The 18,465-nt window shown below is 38.1% G+C and overlaps 1 protein-coding gene and 1 pseudogene across 1 annotated transcript in view; one reads left to right on the forward strand and one right to left on the reverse strand.

Annotated features, from left to right (window-relative positions):
• Window positions 1-18,465, forward strand: part of LOC103084596 (metabotropic glutamate receptor 8) — a gene marked incomplete at both ends in the record, with an annotated part of 196,803 nt that overhangs the window by 104,934 nt on the left and 73,404 nt on the right. The gene's annotated exons all lie outside the window — the stretch shown is intronic.
• LOC103084318 (ATP synthase F(0) complex subunit C2, mitochondrial pseudogene) lies at window positions 11,370-11,883 on the reverse strand (annotated as a pseudogene).

Genomic DNA, 18,465 nt, shown 5'->3' on the forward strand with positions numbered 1-18,465 from the left:
AACCGCTTGTGACTAAAACAAAGGAAAACAAAACCCAGAGACCTGTTGTTTTCTTCAGTGATCCAAGAGAAATGGTTGAATATCCTGAAAATAATCTAATAAATGAAACACTAAAGATTCACAATGACTCAGTTTTCTGGGTGAGGTGGTAAAAGAAAGTTGGGGGTGCCTGAACCAAGATGGCGCAGTAGAAGGATGTGCTCTCACTCCCTCTTGTGAGAACACCAGAATCACAGCTAGCTGCTGGACAGTCATCAACAGGAAGACACTGGAATTCACCAAAAAAGATACCCCACATCCAAAGACAAAGGAGAAGCCACAAGGAGATGGTAGGAGGGGCACAATCACAGTAAAATCAAATCCTATAACTGCTGGGTGGGTGACTCACAGATTGGAGAACACTTATACCACAGAAGTCTGCCCACTGGAGTGAAGATTCTGGGCCCCATGTCAGGCTTCCCAACCTGGGGGTCCGGCAATGGGAGGAGGAATTCCTAGAGAATCAGACTTTGAAGGCTAGTAGGATTTCATTGCATGACTTTGACAGGACTGGGGGAAACAGAGACTCCACTCTTGGAGGGCACACACAAAGTAGTATGCGCATCTGGAGCCAGGGGAAGGAACAGGGACCCCTGGGGAGACTGAACCAGACCTACCTGCTAGTGTTGGAGGGTCTCCTGCAGAGGCAGGAGGTGGCTGTGGCTCACTGTGGGGACAAGGACACTGGCAGAAGAAGTTCTGGGAAGTACTCCTTGGCATGAGCCCTCCTGGAGTCTGCCATTAGCTCCACCAAAGAGCCCAGGTAGGCTCCAGTGTTGGGTTGCCTAAGGACAAACAACCAACAGGGAGGGAACCCAGCCCCACCCATCAGCAGTCAAGCAGATTAAAGTTTTACTGAGCTCTGCCCATCAGAGCAACAGTCAGCTCTACCCACCACCAGTCCCTCCCATCAGAAAACTTGCACAAGCCTCTTAGATAGCCTCATCCACCAGAGGGCAGACAGCAGAAGCAAGAAGAACTACAATCCTGCAGCCTGTGGAGCAAACACCACATTCACAGAAAGATAGACAAGATGAAAAGGCAGAGGGCTATGTACCAGATGAAGGAACAAGATAAAACCCCAGAAAAACAACTAAATGAAGTGGAGATAGGCAACCTTCCAGAAAAATAATTCAGAATAATGATAGTGAAGATGATCCAGGACCTCGGAAAAAGAATGGAGGCAAAGATCAAGAAGATGCAAGAAATGTTTAACAAAGACCTAGAAGAATTAAAGAGCAAGCAAACAGAGATGAACAATACAATAACTGAAGTGAAAAATATACTAGAAGGAATCAACAGCAGAATAACTGAAGCAGAAGAACGAATAAGTGACCTGGAAGACAGAATGGTGGAATTCACTGCTGTGGAACAGAATAAAGAAAAAAGAATGAAAAGAAATGAAGGCAGCCTAAGAGACCTCTGGGGCAACATTAAACGCAAAATCATTCACATTATAGGAGTCCCAGAAGGAGAAGAGAGAGAAAAAGGACCCGAGAAAATATTTGAAGAGATTATAGTTGAAAACTTCCCTAAAATGGGAAAGGAAATAGCCACCCAAGTCCAGGAAGCGCAGTGAGTCCCATACAGGATAAACCCAAGGAGAAACATGCCGAGACACATAGTAATCAAATTGGCAAAAATTAAAGACAAAGAAAAATTAAATAATTTGAATGCCCATAGCCACCACAATCCCTTTCTACCCATCCCCAATAACCAATGTAGCAATACTTAGTAACCATGAAGGCAGTGGCATGATATACTTAAAGTGATGAAAGGGAAAAACCTAAAACCAAGATTACTCTACCCGGCAAGGTTCTCATTCAGATTCGATGGAGAAATCAAAAGCTTTACAGACAAGTAAAAGCTAAGAGAATTCAGCACCACCAAACCAGCTCTACAATGAATGCTAAAGGAACTTCTCTAAGTGGGAAACACAAGAGAAGAAAAGGACCTACAAAAACAAACCCAAAACAATTAAGAAAATGGTCATAGGAACATACATATCGATAATTACCTTAAACGTGAATGGATTAAATGCTCCAACCAAAAGACACAGGCTTGCTGAATGGGTACAAAAACAAGACCCATATATATGCTGTCTACAAGAGACCCACTTCAGACCTAGAGACACATACAGACTGAAAGTGAGGTGACGGAAAAAGATATTCCATGCAAATGAAAATCAAAAGAAACCTGGAGTAGCAATACTCATATCAGATAAAATAGACTTTAAAATAAAGAATGTTACAAGAGACAAGGAAGGACACTACATAATGATCGAGGGAGCAATCCAAGAAGAAGATATAACAATTATAAATATATATGCACCCAACATAGGAGCACCTCAATACATAAGGCAACTACTAACAGCTATAAAAGAGGAAATCAACAGCAATGCAATAATAGTGGGGGACTTTAACACTTCACTTACACCAATGGATGGATCATCCAAACAGAAAATTAATAAGGAAACAGAAGCTTTAAATGACACAATAGACCAGATAGATTTAATTGTTATTTATGGGACAATCCATCCAAAAACAGCAGATTACATTTTCTTCTCAAGTGCACATGGAATATTCTCCAGGATAGATCACATCTTGGGTCACAAGACAAGCCTCAGTAAATTTAAGAAAACTGAAATCATATCAAGCATCTCTTCTGACCACAACACTATGAGATTAGAAATGAACTACAGGGAAAAAAATGTAAAAAACACGAACACATGGAGGCTAAACAATATGTTACTAAATAACCAAGAGATCACTGAAGAAATCAAAGAGGAAATCAAAAACTACCTAGAGACAAATGACCATGAAAACACGGTGCTCCAAAACCTATGGGATGCAGCAAAAGTAGTTCTAAGAGGGAAGTTTATAGCTATCCAAGCCTACCTCAAGAAACAAGAAAAATCTCAAATAAACAATCTAACCTTACACCTAAAGGAACTAGAGAAAGAAGAACAAACAAAAACCAAAGTTAGCAGAAAGAAAGTTAGCAGAAGGAAAGATCAGAGCAGAAATAAATGAAATAGAAAAAAAGAAAACAATAGCAAAGACCAATAAAACTAAAAGCTGGTTCTTTGAGAAGATAAGCAAAATTGATAGACACTAAGCCAGACTCATCAAGAAAAAGAGGACTCAAATCAATAAAAGTAGAAATGAAAAAGGAGAAGTTACAACAGACACTGCAGAAATACAAAGCATCCTAAGAGACTGCTACCAGCAACTCTATGCCAATAAAATGGACAACCTGTAAGAAATGGACAAATTCTTAGAAAGGTATAACCTTCCAAGACTGTAACAGGAAGAAACAGAAAATATGAACAGACCAATCACAAGTAATGAAATTGAAACTGTGATTAAAAATCTTCCAACAAACAAAAGTCCAGGACCAGATGGCTTCACAGGTGAATTCTATCAAACATTTAGAGAAGAGCTAACCCCCCTCCTTCTCAAGCTCTTCCAAAAAATTGCAGAGGAAGGAACACTCCCAAACTCATTCTATGAGGCCACCATCACCCTGATATCAAAACCAGACAAAGATACTACAAAAAAAGAAAATTACAGACCAACGTCACTGATGAATATAGATGCAAAAATCCTCAACAAAATACTAGCAAACAGAATCCAACAACACATTAAAAGGATCATACACCATGATGAAGTGGGATTTATCCCAGGGATGCAAGGTTTCTTCAGTATACTCAAATCCATCAATGTGATACACCATATTAACAAACAAGAATAAAAACCATATGATCATCTCAATAGATGCATAAAAAGCTCTTGACAAAATTCAACACCAGTTTATGATAAAAACTCTCCAGAAAGTGGGCATAGACAGAACCTACCTCAACATAATAAAGGCCATATATGACAAACCCACAGCAAACATCATTCTCAATGGTGAAAACCTGACAGCATTTCCTCTAAGATCAGGAATGAGACAAGGATGTCCATTCTCACCACTACTATTCAGCATAGTTTTGGAAGTCCTAGCCACGGCAGTCAGAGAAGAAAAAGAAATAAAAGGAATCCAAATCGGAAAAGAAGAAGTAAAACTGTCACTGTTTGCGGATGACATGATACTATACATAGATAATCCTAAAGATGCCACCAGAAAACTACTAGAGCTAATCATTGACTCTGGTAAAGTAGCAGGATACAAAATTAATGCACAAAAATCTCTTGCATTCCTATACACTAATGATGAGAAATCTGAAAGAGAAATTAAGGAAACACTGCCATTTACCATTGCAACAAAAAGAATAAAATACCTAGGAATAAACCTACCTAGGGAGACAAAAGACCTGTATGCAGAAAACTATAAGACACTGATGAAAGAAATTAAAGGTAATACCAACAGATGGAGAGATATACCATGTTCTTGGATTGGAAGAATCAATATTGTGAAAATGACTATACTACCCAAAGCAATCTACAGATTCAATGCAATCCCTATCAAATTACCAATGGCATTTTTTACAGAACCAGAACAAAAAATCTTAAAATTTGAAGACACAAAAGACCCTGAATAGCCAAAGCAGTCTTGAGGGGAAAAAACGGGGCTGGAGGAATCAGACTCCCTGACTTCAGACTATACTACAAAGCTATAGTAATGAAGACAATGTGGTACTGGCACAAAAACAGAAACATAGATCAATGGAATAGGATTGAAAGCCCAGAGATAAACCCACGCACCTATGGTCAACTAATCTATGACAAAGGAGGCAAGGATATACAATGGAGAAAAGACAGTCTCTTCAATAAATACTGCTGGGGAAACTGGACAGCTACATGTAAAAGAATGAAATTAGAACATTCCCTAACAACATACAGAAAAATAAACTCAAAATGGATTAATGACCTGAATGTAAGACCAGACACTATAGAACTCTTAGAGGAAAACATAGGAAGAACACTGTTTGACATAAATCACAGCAAGATCTTTTTTGATCCACCTCGTAGAGTACTGGAAATAAAAACAAAAATAAACAAATGGGACCTAATGAAACTTCAAAGCTTTTGCACAGCAAAGGAAACCATAAACAAGATGAAAAGACAACCCTCAGAATGGGAGAAAATATTTGCAAATGAATCACCAAAGGATTAATCTCGAGAATATATAAACAGCTCATGCAGCTCAATATCAAAAAAACATACAGCCCAATCCAAAAATGGGCAGAAGACCTAAATAGACATTTCTCCAAAGAAGACATACAGATGGCCAAGAAGCACATGAAAGGCTGCTCAACCTCACTAATTATTAGAGAAATGCAAATCAAAACTACAATGATGTATCACCTCACACCAGTTAGAATGAGCATCATCAAAAAATCTACAAACAACAAATGCTGGAGAACGTGTGGAAAAAAGGGAACCCTCTTGCACTGTTGGTGGGAATGTAAATTGATACAGCCACTATGGAGAACACTATGGAGGTTCCTTAAAAAACTAAAAATAGAACTACCATATGATCTAGCAATCCCACTACTGTGCATATACCCAGAGAAAACCATAATTCAAAAAGACACATGCACCCCAGTGTTCATTGCATCACTATTTGCAATAGCCAGGTCATGGAAACAACCCAAATGCCCATCGACAGACGAATGGTTAAAGAAGGTGTGATACATATATACAGTGGAATATTACTCATTCATAAAAAGGAACGAGATTAGGTCATTTGTTGAGATGTGGATGGATCTAGAGACTGTCATACAGAGTGAAGTAAGTCAGAAAGAGAAAAACAAATATCGCATAGTAACGCATATATGTTTAACCTAGAAAAATGGTACAGATGTACTGGTTTGCAGGGCAGAAGTTGAGACACAGATGTAGCGAACAAATGTATGGACACGAAGCGGGGAAAGCCGCGGGGGTGGTGGGGTGGTGGTGTGATGAATTGGGCGATTGTGATGGACATGTATACACTGATGTGTATAAAATTGATGACTGATACGAACCTGCTGTATAAAAAAATCAGTTAAATAAAATTTAAAAATTCAAGAAAAAAAAGTTGGGGGTCACTGCGAGCCATTTCAGTCTATCCTTATGCTTGAGGAAGTAGATTATTTTTCTGTGACAATAACCAGAACCTAAACATTTAAATCATAGTGATTATAGTACCACCTGGTGTAATCACACATGAGTGTATTAATGCTAATTGTAGATGTCTTGACCTAAAAGATATAGAGAGTGAGAATTGTTTTATAAGACATTGAATTCTCTACCACCCTAAATATTTAATTTTTTATATGCATTTTTTGGGAAAAAAGACACAACATTTACTTAAAAACATTCCTGTGTCTTTATATTTTGATATTAGTATGTACCTTTAATATTTGGAAGTAATACTAAAGTTCTGCTAATTACTTTATGTGGATTATTTCATATTTCTCACAATAATTCACAAAAATTCTCTAATGGTAATTACACTTATGTCCATTTCACAGATTAGAAACTGAACTTAGAGACGTTTAGTAATTTGCCCAAAGTCACAGTTAGTAAAAGGCAAAATCAGGATTTAAACCATAACTGTCTTAATCAATGTCTGAGTTGGAAGGCATTTGGCTGTAGCAGTGGCTTACACAAGGAAAAAGTCTTTTCCTCACATGGAGTGTTCTGAAAGAAGGAGATTACTTGCATTGGTTTGCTTGCATTGTTCAATAATGCTATTTTATCCTCAGTTTCACTGTTCCCAGCAAGTTGGTTTTTCGTTTTCACATTGTTTTGCTTCATGGTTGCAAAATGCACAACGCAGGCCCAGACATCGTATGTCCAAGACAGGAAGAACGGGGAAGTGGCAGCGCCAGGCTGAATTGTGTCACGTGGGCATCCCCGGCTGCCAGAGAAGCAGGGAAAGTAAACAAAAGGTGACTGGGGCCCGGGAATTGCTCTTTGGTTGTGGCCAAAGCGTGCCTGACACAATAAATGCTTCATAATGTCGTTGCTGTCAGGTTGTAGTGGAATTTGATTATGTGTAAGTTTTAAAAGTGGTGATTAAAAGAGGGAGAGTGAAAGAGAATATTTCACTTCTCTTAGAAGTTTTCATTCAATTTTCCATCAGAGAGCTTTGGGATACTCTTCTCTGCCACCTCCTCGCCCCATTTTTTCAGTCCTCTATTATCTTTCCCCAACATGCCCCTGGAGTGGATACAGTCATGTGTATCCTGTCAGCGTGTGGGGATGGCAAGAAAGAGGGACGGGAACCTGGACCCTGCTCTAGCTTACGGTTTAGTTGGGAGATAAGGCAAACATTCATTATAGTAGAAAGTGTACAGGACACCATGATGAGAGGTGCACATTTCATATTATAATATTATCAACGTTATGAAAAGGAGATAAGCTTGAATAATCAGGCACTGTTGAGAGAATTTAAGCTGGTAACCAAGAAGCAGAGTTATAATTTATTATTTTGTTAACTTCTAACTTAATAATTAGAGTACCCCAAAAGATAACAAAAAAGTAAAAAAACCAAAACCCAAAATAAAATGGTATCAGGGATGAAAAGTTAAGAGAATGAAGGAAAACTCACTGAAATGAACAGCTGTTAGTAAAGTTACAGCTTGTCTTGTATTGAATTAATCTAGTTAGTTTCAAATCATTTTGCTTTAAGAGCCTCAGTATGACCTCTGCGTCTAGGTAGGGTTAATATTATAAGGGTAATGACCAAGTGACCATCTTAATGTCTGGTACCTCTGGAAATTTTTATTAATGGGATATAGTTTTATAGGCTTGAAAGAGGTTATGTGGGGTCATTTATTTAAAAAATCATATATCAATGTCTGGTCTGTGCTGGGGAATACATCCAGCCCCAGAGCCACAGAAATCACAATTCTTATACTCAGGAGCTTGTGGTCCAAGGGGGCTGGTCTTCCAATGCCCATTCAGCTCTCTTATTTTATGGACCTACAAGCCAAATTGTCAAAATGTCAAATTGTCAAAATGACCTACTGCCAAATGTCAAAGCCAATTTGGCTACTTCAGTGAACTGAGTGATCAAATTAGGCAAAAATGCAAAATGGACAGTTAATCAGAACAATCCAACTACATGTGTAAGCTGACACATACCTACATATCCTGCCATTCAAGATAAAATGTAGATTTACTTATGTCAGTTAAAATTCTGCTTTCTTCCCATGAATACGAAGAACTCACTATCTACTGTTGTTAAATTTGACAAAATATCTGGAAATTACTAACCCAATTTAAAAATATGGTTTTATTGGCAGAAAAATGATTCATATAAGTGCACTCAATAGAGTGCCTAGCACTAATAGGTACATAATTAACAATTTGACGAGTGAATGTTACTGGATGAAAGCAAATAAATCACCATTTCTCTGCAGAACTTTATTTTCTAAGAGTTAGTAGGACTCTTCTAACAAATCCTAACACTTATAAAGAAATAGACATTTTAGAAAAGTTATGGTTTGTGTTGGTTAATAAGTCTAGTTAGGTTCAAATTATTGTGCCTTAAGGGCTTCTATAACAATTTTCCTCGGAATGCTTAAAGTGATATGTGAAAGTCTTCTCCTGGTGTATCTAAATCCTCTGTTAAACTGACAAGTTGTTTTGATGTCCTTTGCACAAAATGACATAACGTCATTTCTTGTGCAGAGCAATGTGCTGGCTGGCAATTGTTTGCTTGCTGTGAGGCTTTGATGGAAGTGTTTTGTTATAGTAGCTTGGTATATATCCCTCGGCTTTCAGCTTGAAAAGCTCAGGGCCGCTGGGCTGCCACTTCTTCAAATTAGGGACTCCAGTGTCTTGCAAATTTTGAAAGCTCTATGCCAAGAGGAAAGTGGACCATTCATTTACCTGTTTTTCTGCAGTAACATTTCCTTCAAATCCCAAGCCTATTTCCACACACTTGCTAATTTAAAAAATGGAATGGGTGTCTACTCCCGTGGGTAGAGAAGAAATCTATTTATTACAGGTGTCAGAACTTGATCAGAAATTTATTTAACTCTTTGGCTGCTGGATGACTTATAACGATGTTTTATCTGCACAGGTGCATGTTCGAGATGTACCTGTGAAAAGATGTACTTAAAGAACTTGGCATTTAATATGCAGAAATCGTGTTAGGATCTGCTATAGGAGAAGGCACAGAGCTGGATGGTGCACAGCAAGAGGGCACCTGGGCCAGTGTGTTGGGGAGCAGGGAGACCTTGGGTGTCTGTGTGGGAGCAGCCACAAAATGATTTCAGATATGAAAGCGAAAATGTTATACTTTTTTCACAAAATTAAAAGCTTTAATATTACTAATATTGAAATTAGATTCCAAATATGGAAATAATTTTGAAGATGGAGAGGCAGCCTAGCAGAGTGCTGAAGAGCTCAGACTCTGGAGCCAGATTTCTAGGTTTGCATTCTGAATTTACCATTTATTAGCTCTGTGGACTTGGGTAAGAGCCTTAACCTGTTTATGCTGCAGTTTCTCTGTCTGTAAAATGGGGATCATGATACTACCTAACTCATAAGGTTGTTAGGAGGATTAAATGGATTAACATATATAAAAAGCTTCGAACATAGCAAGTACGATATGTGTTTGTTAAGTAAATATTGCCATAGAGATACAGAAGGCTTTAAGCACAATTATTTGCCTGTGACCTGTGATATAACCTATGTCTTCTGTACTCTTCCAAGTCAATGAAATTAATTCTGGAGCCTGAAGCTCCTATAAAATGGTATTGAGAAGTGGGTTAAACATTGATTGGCTATGATCTCATCTAGTGAAATTGCTTATGCATATTAATGTATATTGTATTACATGTATGTATGTTAATAATTTTGAATATTTTTCAAGGGATCTTGAAAAATATAAAAGTAACAAATATAAAAGTCTACAGATGGACTTCCTTGGTGGTCCAGTGGTTAAGACTTCGCCTTCCAATGCAGGGGGTGTGGGTTTGATTCCTGGTTGGGGAGCTAAGATCCCACATGCCTCACAGCCAAAAAAAACAAACAAACAAACCCAAAAAACATAAAACAGAAGCAATATTGTAATGAATTCAATAAAGACTTTAAAAGTGGTTTGCATCCAAAAAAAATATTTTAAAAAAGTCTACTGAGTTTCTCAGAGTCTAGTATATTTATGATATAGAAACTAATTATGAAAAAGAAGGAAAAAATGTTGGACTTTAGTTACTTTAAGCATCAGTTAACCTGTATTAAAGACATAATACAACTACAAGAATTAATTTAACTGCAATAAAATATGACAGAAAGATAAATTTCCTTTCCCTTGATTGCTAGAGCAAGTTATGCTAATAATAAAAGAGACTTGAACTTTCTCTTATACATCTAATCTTCTTGAAAAAGGACATAGATGTTTTTGAAAAGGTAACTAGAACATTCCAATAAAGAATCTTTCATTAGTTCTGCTTCAATTACTAATTAACTCAAATTGCAGTCATGTTCTTTGGACATGTAAACTACATAGAAGATAAACATTTAGTTTGAAATCACAATAAAGTAATGAGTTTGCTCTTTTTATTTGTTATCCTCCTGGTCAGTGGTGAAATTATTAATCACTACTAGATCCTGTGTTCAAAGGCTGAGCTGATACTAGTTTGTGGATGTTGAACCAAAAGTTGCCTGTAGAATGTCAGTCTGTAATTAATTCAAGCTACTGAGCTTTGGATCCTATGGAAAAAGACATAGTGTAGGCTTCAAATGGGTGTAAAGGAAATGGGAAAGGTATATACAATTGGCTGAAATAGTTTGCTTGTGCTTCTTAAAACTCCCATTTATGTCAGTGAACTCAGTAAATTATACCTAGAAGCTTGTTTTCTTCCTTCCCTCTTGTGTGTGCGTGTGTGTGTGCGCGTGCGCGCGTGCGCGTGCGTGCTCTCTGGAAGAAGAGTTTGGTGGAAACTTGGGAGGAAGATAATTAGAAAAGTTTTAACTAGATAAAATGAGGAGACATATGCAGGTACATAATAAGTCATAGGAGCCAGTGGTATAGCAGCCTGAAAAATCCAAAATCATTTTCAGAGACCAAATAGGTTATTTATAATATGTGTAAATGAAAAGGTCACGTTAATAATAGAATTATTCAGTTTTAGCATTATCTTTTCAAAGCAATAAGTTCATGAAAAAGAAATTCGATTCTATAGATATTAGGGAGCCAAGGTGGGTTCATAGGTAGGGTAATGACAAGCTATAATTTTTCTTATTCAAACAGTATTTATTTGTCTTCCCTCTGTCAAACCTTGAGTCGACCACTTTTCCTGGCCTGCTTAGGAAGATACAAGGAAAGGAACATACGGAGCAGATGAGATGTGGAAGAAAGAATGCTGGGAGAGGGAGATAGCTCTTTCACATGGCAAAGAGGATGAGAAAGGCTATCATCGGGCAAAAGACCCCCATGGTCTCCAAGAGGGCAAAGCCCAGAATGGCATTAAGAGCAGAGCTGTTGCTTCAGAGAAGGATTCCTGGCATAATCAATGGTGAGGCTCCCAAACACAGTCCTAATCCTAGCCCCAGAGCCAGCCCCTCTGACCATGGCAGCTCCAACCTCAATGAACTTGGCTGCTGTGTCAATCAATGTTCCTTGAAATGGTGCCATTTTGGAAGCTGCTGCTAGGGATAAGTAAGGTCAGGGGGCATGGGACTGCCAAGCTGCTGAGGCTCTCATCTGTCAGCACCACCTCAGAGAGTGGTTGGCTCAGCAGCTGAGACGTGATCCTGACCAGTGAGGGGATGGAGATGAAGTTGGGGCAAGCATATGTTTTCTGGGGGTGGGGAAGTGGCAAGAGCTGCTCCCAGGGCAGAGAAGACAGAGAGGGGCAATGACAGACTGTTTTAAGATTAACCATGATTTAGTGTACATGATCAATTGCAAGGAAGAGAAATTGAGACATTAAACCTTTTGGGGAGGTTGCTTTAGTAATCCAGGTATGAGTAGTGACAGCCTAGATGGTATAGCCCACTGGGAATAGAATAAAGATTTCAGTTCAAGAGACAGTCTGAAGATCTAATGACAAGGTGAAGAAACTGGGGGTGGGGGTCTTCCAGGAGGGAATGTCTAGTAGTTTGCTGTACTATTTGGGAATAGAAATAGTTAAGACTAGCCACACCTAAAAATGTAATCACTGAAACTGTAAAGCCTGGAGAACCCTTGATGATGAAATAAAGCATACAGAATTAACTGTGGGTAGACAGTTAAATGAGAAAAAGGCAGAAAAAATAGTAAACAGTATTGTGGGAAATGGTTATTTTGATAATTTAAAATAATTAGTTTCAAGTATTTTTGTAATGGTATCTTTCTTTATGAAAAAAATCTTGATTCATGATGCGAACACAACAAGCTCTTTTTCCTCAAGAAGGGACAAAGTTAAATAAAGCTTTGAAATCAGAAGTCTTAAGATGAAAAAAAAAAAAAAAGGGTGTCGGTAGAAATTCTAAAGAAAAAAGGAGACTGAATAAAAGAACAGTAGATTCAAGGAAATCCTAAAACCATCACTGTTTGCCATCTGAAGACAGTCAAGGGAAAGCAGGCTGGCGACTGTGGGATCGGCCCACTTGAATGAAACAAAAATTCCTTGTTGCCATGAGGCTGAAAGGGAGATACACTAGCATTAAAATTCAAAACTTAGGGAGTTCACTGGCGGTCCAGTGGTTAAGACTCCGTGCTTCCACTACAGGGAGTGCGGGTTCGATCCCTGACTGGGGAACCATAATAAGATCCAACATGCTGCGCGGGGCGTGGCCAAAACAAAAAGAAAAAAATCGTTAACTTAAATAATTTTTTCCATTAGCTGTTTACCTGTTATTGTTGGTTTTTCCACTAGAATGACAGCTCCATCTGTTTTGTTCATGGTGATATATCCAGCAGCTAGAAAAGAAATTGATAAATATGTGTTGAATGAAGAAGTGAGTAAACAGTTTCACACTCTGATCTTTAGCGGGAGATGAGTCTGCCCAACTCCAAGAAAAAAGTTGGCCAAAGTCAAGAACAAAATGGCATCCTAGTCACTGGCCACATGTGGCTATTCAGCACTTGAAATGTGGCTAGTACACCAAGGAACTGAATTTTAACTTTAATTTTAATTTACTTAAAATTAAATTTAAATAGCCCTATGCGGCTAGTGGCTGTATCGGACAACACAGGTGTATAGAAAGGCTTCACTCATTAGGAAAACCTGCCTCCTCTGGGCAGATGTAATCTGTGTGAGAGCAGTGGCTTTGTCAGGAACTAGAATCAGACTGGGACTTGTGAAGGAATCAAGGATCAGCTTCTAGGGCTATTTTTTAAAATTAATCTCTAGCCCAAGGGACAGAAAGAGTCTGCCAAACTCACATGAGGTCCCAGGTCACTTCACCAGGAAAGGAGGCCAGAGAGGTACTTGGGGCCAAAGCCCTCAGTGGTAATAAAGTTGTGTTTACTCTGAGTGTCTTTATGAACATGTCTGTTAGGAAATTCACTGTCTGTGGGAGAGATCTCTCTAGATGACTAGAATGAATTCAAGATTTAGGGATTTTGGTCACTTTCGTTGTAACACGATCAACAATAATTGCATTCAATCATTAAAACATGGACTAGGCATATAGGATAAACTCATAACAAGCGCTCAAACACCCAGGAACTCACAGTATGGAAAAGCAACATCTTTGAATATTAAAGTATAGCAGAGAGTAAAAAGTACTTATATATGTAAAAATATTTATTAAATTAGAGAAACATTTGTCATACTTATACTTATCTATGTTAGACTTTGGAATGGTCTACTGTGGTTTTTGTTTTAGCAGATTTACCTGCTTAGTTGTAGCTTGCTTGGGCAAATATTAGAATTATTCTGATTTCCTTGAGCTTTCTGTGACTGGGCCATGGGAGGAAGAGGGAGTTGTTCAGGAGTGTGTTAAATTGGCCTTGTATTCAGAAGTCACCCAGTAATAATACATATCAATATCATGTATTGAACTGTGTGTAGGAGCAGATGTTTGGCATGTTTCAGGCTGCTTTTGGGAATAGTCTCTATTGAATAAAGGAAAGTACACTTCACATCCATTCATGTAATTTATGAAAGTGAATAGGGATTTCGCACAAAGAAAGAATGCTAGATGGACTATTATATTTAGCAGGATAAAGCATACTGTGCGCAAATTCCCAGAGTCAGCCGGTATAGAAGAGGACAAAGAGATATTAATACATTCCTGGGGAAGGAGATTAGTTCTCTAGAGAGCAAACACGCGGTTCTCTTAGGATTTCCTGAAGGCTTGGTTCCCATCTCCAGGCTAACCATTTGTTTTCTTTGTTTTTATTAGAGAAAATCTTTTGCGAGAACTTAATTTGCACCACAAGAAAATGTTTGAATATTGGAATATTGGGGTTGGGAGGGACTTTCAGAGATTATCTAGTCCTATCACCTATCTGATGCTTGAATTAATTTTGCAAAAGCTCTGCCAAGGATCTTCCAGTCAGGGCTCTAGTACATCCTGGAGAGAGTGGCCAGTTGCTCCATCCTTGGAGAACTTTGGCACTGAGATATTAGTACAGAATCGAATTCTGCTGCTTTGTGCCTTCCATTCATTATCTTATTTGTAACTATTGGGTCCAAACAGCAACACCTCCAATTCTTTTTCCCATGAAAGTCCTTAGGATATTTGAACATGATTATCAGGTCTCCAAGGCTAAAGATGCCTGATTCCTTCAAGAATTCCTTGAATGGTGCTGATTTGACACCATCTCGGATCACTCCTGAGTGTACCCAGTTTGTCCATCCATACTTATACTGCAGTATGTCTAGGATGGTCTGGGCTGCACAGAGACAAATGGAGTTTTTCTTCTTTTCATATAGATTCTCTCTTCTCCCTCTTTTCCTCCTCTCCTTTCTCCTTCCCTCCTCTTCCCTTCTTTCTTCATCCCTCCTATTATTCTATACTACACTTATTCATTCATTCAACAAACGTTCTGTTTACTGTTGATTCATATTAACCTTTCTATAGACTAAAATCTCTAAGCCTTAGCTGCATGGATTGTTTCTAAGCCATTGCTACTGTCCAGTCTGTACAAAACAATTGTCCTTTTGGACTTAATCACCTCATTTTACATTTATGTCTGTTACTTTTCATCTTATTGGATTTAGCCCTTGTTTCTAACATGTCAGCTTCTTTCTTGATCCTGATTCAGTCATCCAACATGGTCACTCGCCGGTCTACAAATGTTATGATGTCCTCTCTAGTCTCATCCAGGACACTGGCGAGAATGTAAAATGTTGAAGCAAATGGAACCCAGGAAAGAATCCTTCTATGATGTTGGAAACCTAGAACCAGGTGGATGTTACTCTATTAATTAGCACCCTCTGGGTATAGCTGTTGAAGCTGTCACTAATCTGCCCTAATATTCATGCACTCAGCTTCTCCTTACTCCATTTTGTCCACAAGGATAAGTTGAAAGATCTTCTAAAGGTCTCTCTGAAGGTGATGTGTGCTTGGTCTCTACATTTTCTATAATCCCAAGACATACCAAAGAAGGAAAGGGCATTTGTCTATTATTCTTCCCTCCTGAAATATTTGTGTCATCCTCTCTTTAGCACATTTCTTTAGGCAAGCAAAACCTTTTGATTCCCTAACAGACATACAAGACTGAGAGAAGGATGTTGGAAAAAGTTGAACATTCAGATAATTATTAGAAATGGCAAGGCATTTTATGGGAGTGCAAAACATAAGATCAAAATGCTTTGACTGTCAAGTGAGATCCACCACTTTCTAATCAGCAAAGGACTTGAACTAATTGACATTTTTGTTAAAACAAATCAGAATCTTCGAAACTCTGCTAATGCTTATTTCTTAAGATTTTTCTTATGTCTTCCAAAGAACTGAAAATACTTAAAATCATCATATGCACTGATATCATGAAAATTTAGGAAGTTTATGCATGTTTTGGTCAAAATAGATAAAGTACACAAAGAATTCTTTAATAAAGATAAACCCTTGTGGAAAGGTGTATGCAAATGAGTGAATTGGATGTTACAGTGGTAGATGGGATTGAAGAATTACAAGACCAGTCTTTGTCTTGTTCTTTGGAAAGTAGGGGTGGGGTTGCATTCATTGTGCAACCAAACCATGAAAGACAGAATCAATTGAACAAATACTGTCCTCTATAGTAAAACAGGAATGAATTTTCTATAAAGATATTGCTGCTTCCTCCTCACTTAAGTTGACAGATATTCTCTATGACCAGTGTGACTGTGTCTAAGATGTCCTTATTCAGGTGACTGTGTTTTATATTAAATTATATTCTACATGTGCAGTCATTTAAATTATGCAGTTATTTTTGTAGAGTTTCATGATATCTTGTATTTCCTATTCTGTAATTAGAAACATGAAAAATTTTCAACATCACAGTTTTAAAAACATCATATTTGTAAACCTTTAATATATAACAATAGAAAGGAATTTAACATGAGCCAGGACCAAAAGAGGTTTCCAAGGTACAAAAAAATATTTTTCGGAAGTATAGATTTCATTGGTAGTTTGTGTGTGTGTGTGTGTGTGTGTGTGTGCGTGTGTTCCTAATACAGTGAGAAAATGAGAAAATCATCTATACTAGTGTATTTTAAAATTTTAATTATCATTGCTATAGTTTGTCACTATTTGAACCTTCAAAAAATGTTTTTGATACTCTCTGACTTACATCTTATGTTTGTTTGTCCATCTGCATTGAGTATTTGTTATCAATTCCATCCATTAAAGTAGCAACTGGGTAGTGACAAGATAGGAAAGAGTTCAAATGAAATTTTCATTGCTGGAAAATTGCAAATGCAGCTATGATTTTATTTCAACATTTCATTGAAGATTTACATTCTTAGAATTTTCAGAAGCTAAAATGAATATTATTTTATTTTCTCGTTATAATTAACTCATGTGCACGGAGACTACCAGAGACCGTTTATTGAAGTTATTAGAAATCTTGAGCTCCCAAATAAAAATGTCAGAAGATATTGCCCTGTTCTATGTTGCATTACAGACAGATGTACTTCCTGTGGGTGAGAGCATTAGTATTAAAGTTGAGGGCAGTTATGTGCTACTCCTGCCTTCACAAAAAATTCCTAGAGTGAAGGGAAATTGCAGTTACCTATTGCTAAAACAGTTATACAAAATCAGTTTTTTTTGCAACACTTTACAAATTACAGTTTAAAAATCAAGATGTAAAACAAAAATTTACTGTGGCAAGTCCCAGTAATGTGACTTCCACCACCCTCCCTTCTCCCCCAAATGTAAATCATGTTTTCTCCCTTAAAAATCTCCCCAAGTACTCCTCAAATCTCAGGATTGGAATTCATGTTTATGAAGGAAAAACTCTCTTGGCCTGACAACTTCCTGATCTGATTGGCTCTATCAATGGACTTATTTGTTCTCATTATGTGGGGAAATGCTATCCAATGGGAGAAGTTTAGAGGGTGCATGCTATCAAACCAAGAGGAAATATTTTTGTTTCATTAGCAGCCTAGGGAATTGTGTGGTGGATTATGATATTAGACTGTGTTGTAGTTCTAAGGATGGGGCTTCCAACCTGTGGGCTCTCAGTTTCAAGGCATCTGAACTTTGAGTCCCCCTTGCAGCTGCCACACTGACTAGGTTAGTGTTTTTTAATCAGAATTGCACATCACAATAATCTGTGAAGCAAGCCCAAATTCACATCTGTACCTACTGTATTTTATCAATTCCAAGATGCACATTTTTTCACGTTTGCTCATTTCTGAAATCTGGTTGCTCTCACTTTTCGTTTGTTTAGTCATGGTATAATTGCAGAATTTTCTTTCTTAGTGGTACCTAGAATAACGGTGCATCTTATAATCAATGGCTTCTTAGTAGCTAATGAAATATGGACTATATCAGAATCTTTGAGGGGGCAGGTATTGCATTAATTTTACAAAAGCTCTCCAGGTGAGTCCGATGCACACTGCTGGCTATAAATACACTGTACCAGCTTTGGCCTATTTCTCCAATTAACAATAATAATAAACTGATCACTGCCATGCATTGATTTTTTTCCCCTGCCAGGCACTGGGCTAAGCACAGTCCATATTTTCATCTCATTTTATTCCCACAACAAACCTATTGGATAAGTATTATTGTCCCCACTAAATGGATTAAGAAACTGAGGTTTAGAGATGAAGTCACCTGCCCAAGGACATAAAGAGTAGAAGAGCAGGATATGAGCCCAGGTGGGCTGACTCCAAAACTCTAACCATGACATTATATAGCAGTGGTTCCTAAAGTGTGGTCTGCAGACCAGCAGCATCAGCATCCCCTAGGGACATATTAGAAATGCAGATTTTAGGGCCCTACCCCAGATGTAAAGAAACTCCAAAAGCAGAGCTCAGAAATGTGATTTAAAAAGCCCTGCATGGGGCTTCCCTGGTGGCGCAGTGGTTGAGAGTCCGCCTGCCGATGCAGGGGATACGGG

Source organism: Lipotes vexillifer, unplaced genomic scaffold (genome assembly GCF_000442215.2).
Source record: "Lipotes vexillifer unplaced genomic scaffold, Lipotes_vexillifer_v1.1 scaffold698, whole genome shotgun sequence".
NCBI classification, from domain to species: domain Eukaryota; kingdom Metazoa; phylum Chordata; class Mammalia; order Artiodactyla; family Lipotidae; genus Lipotes; species Lipotes vexillifer.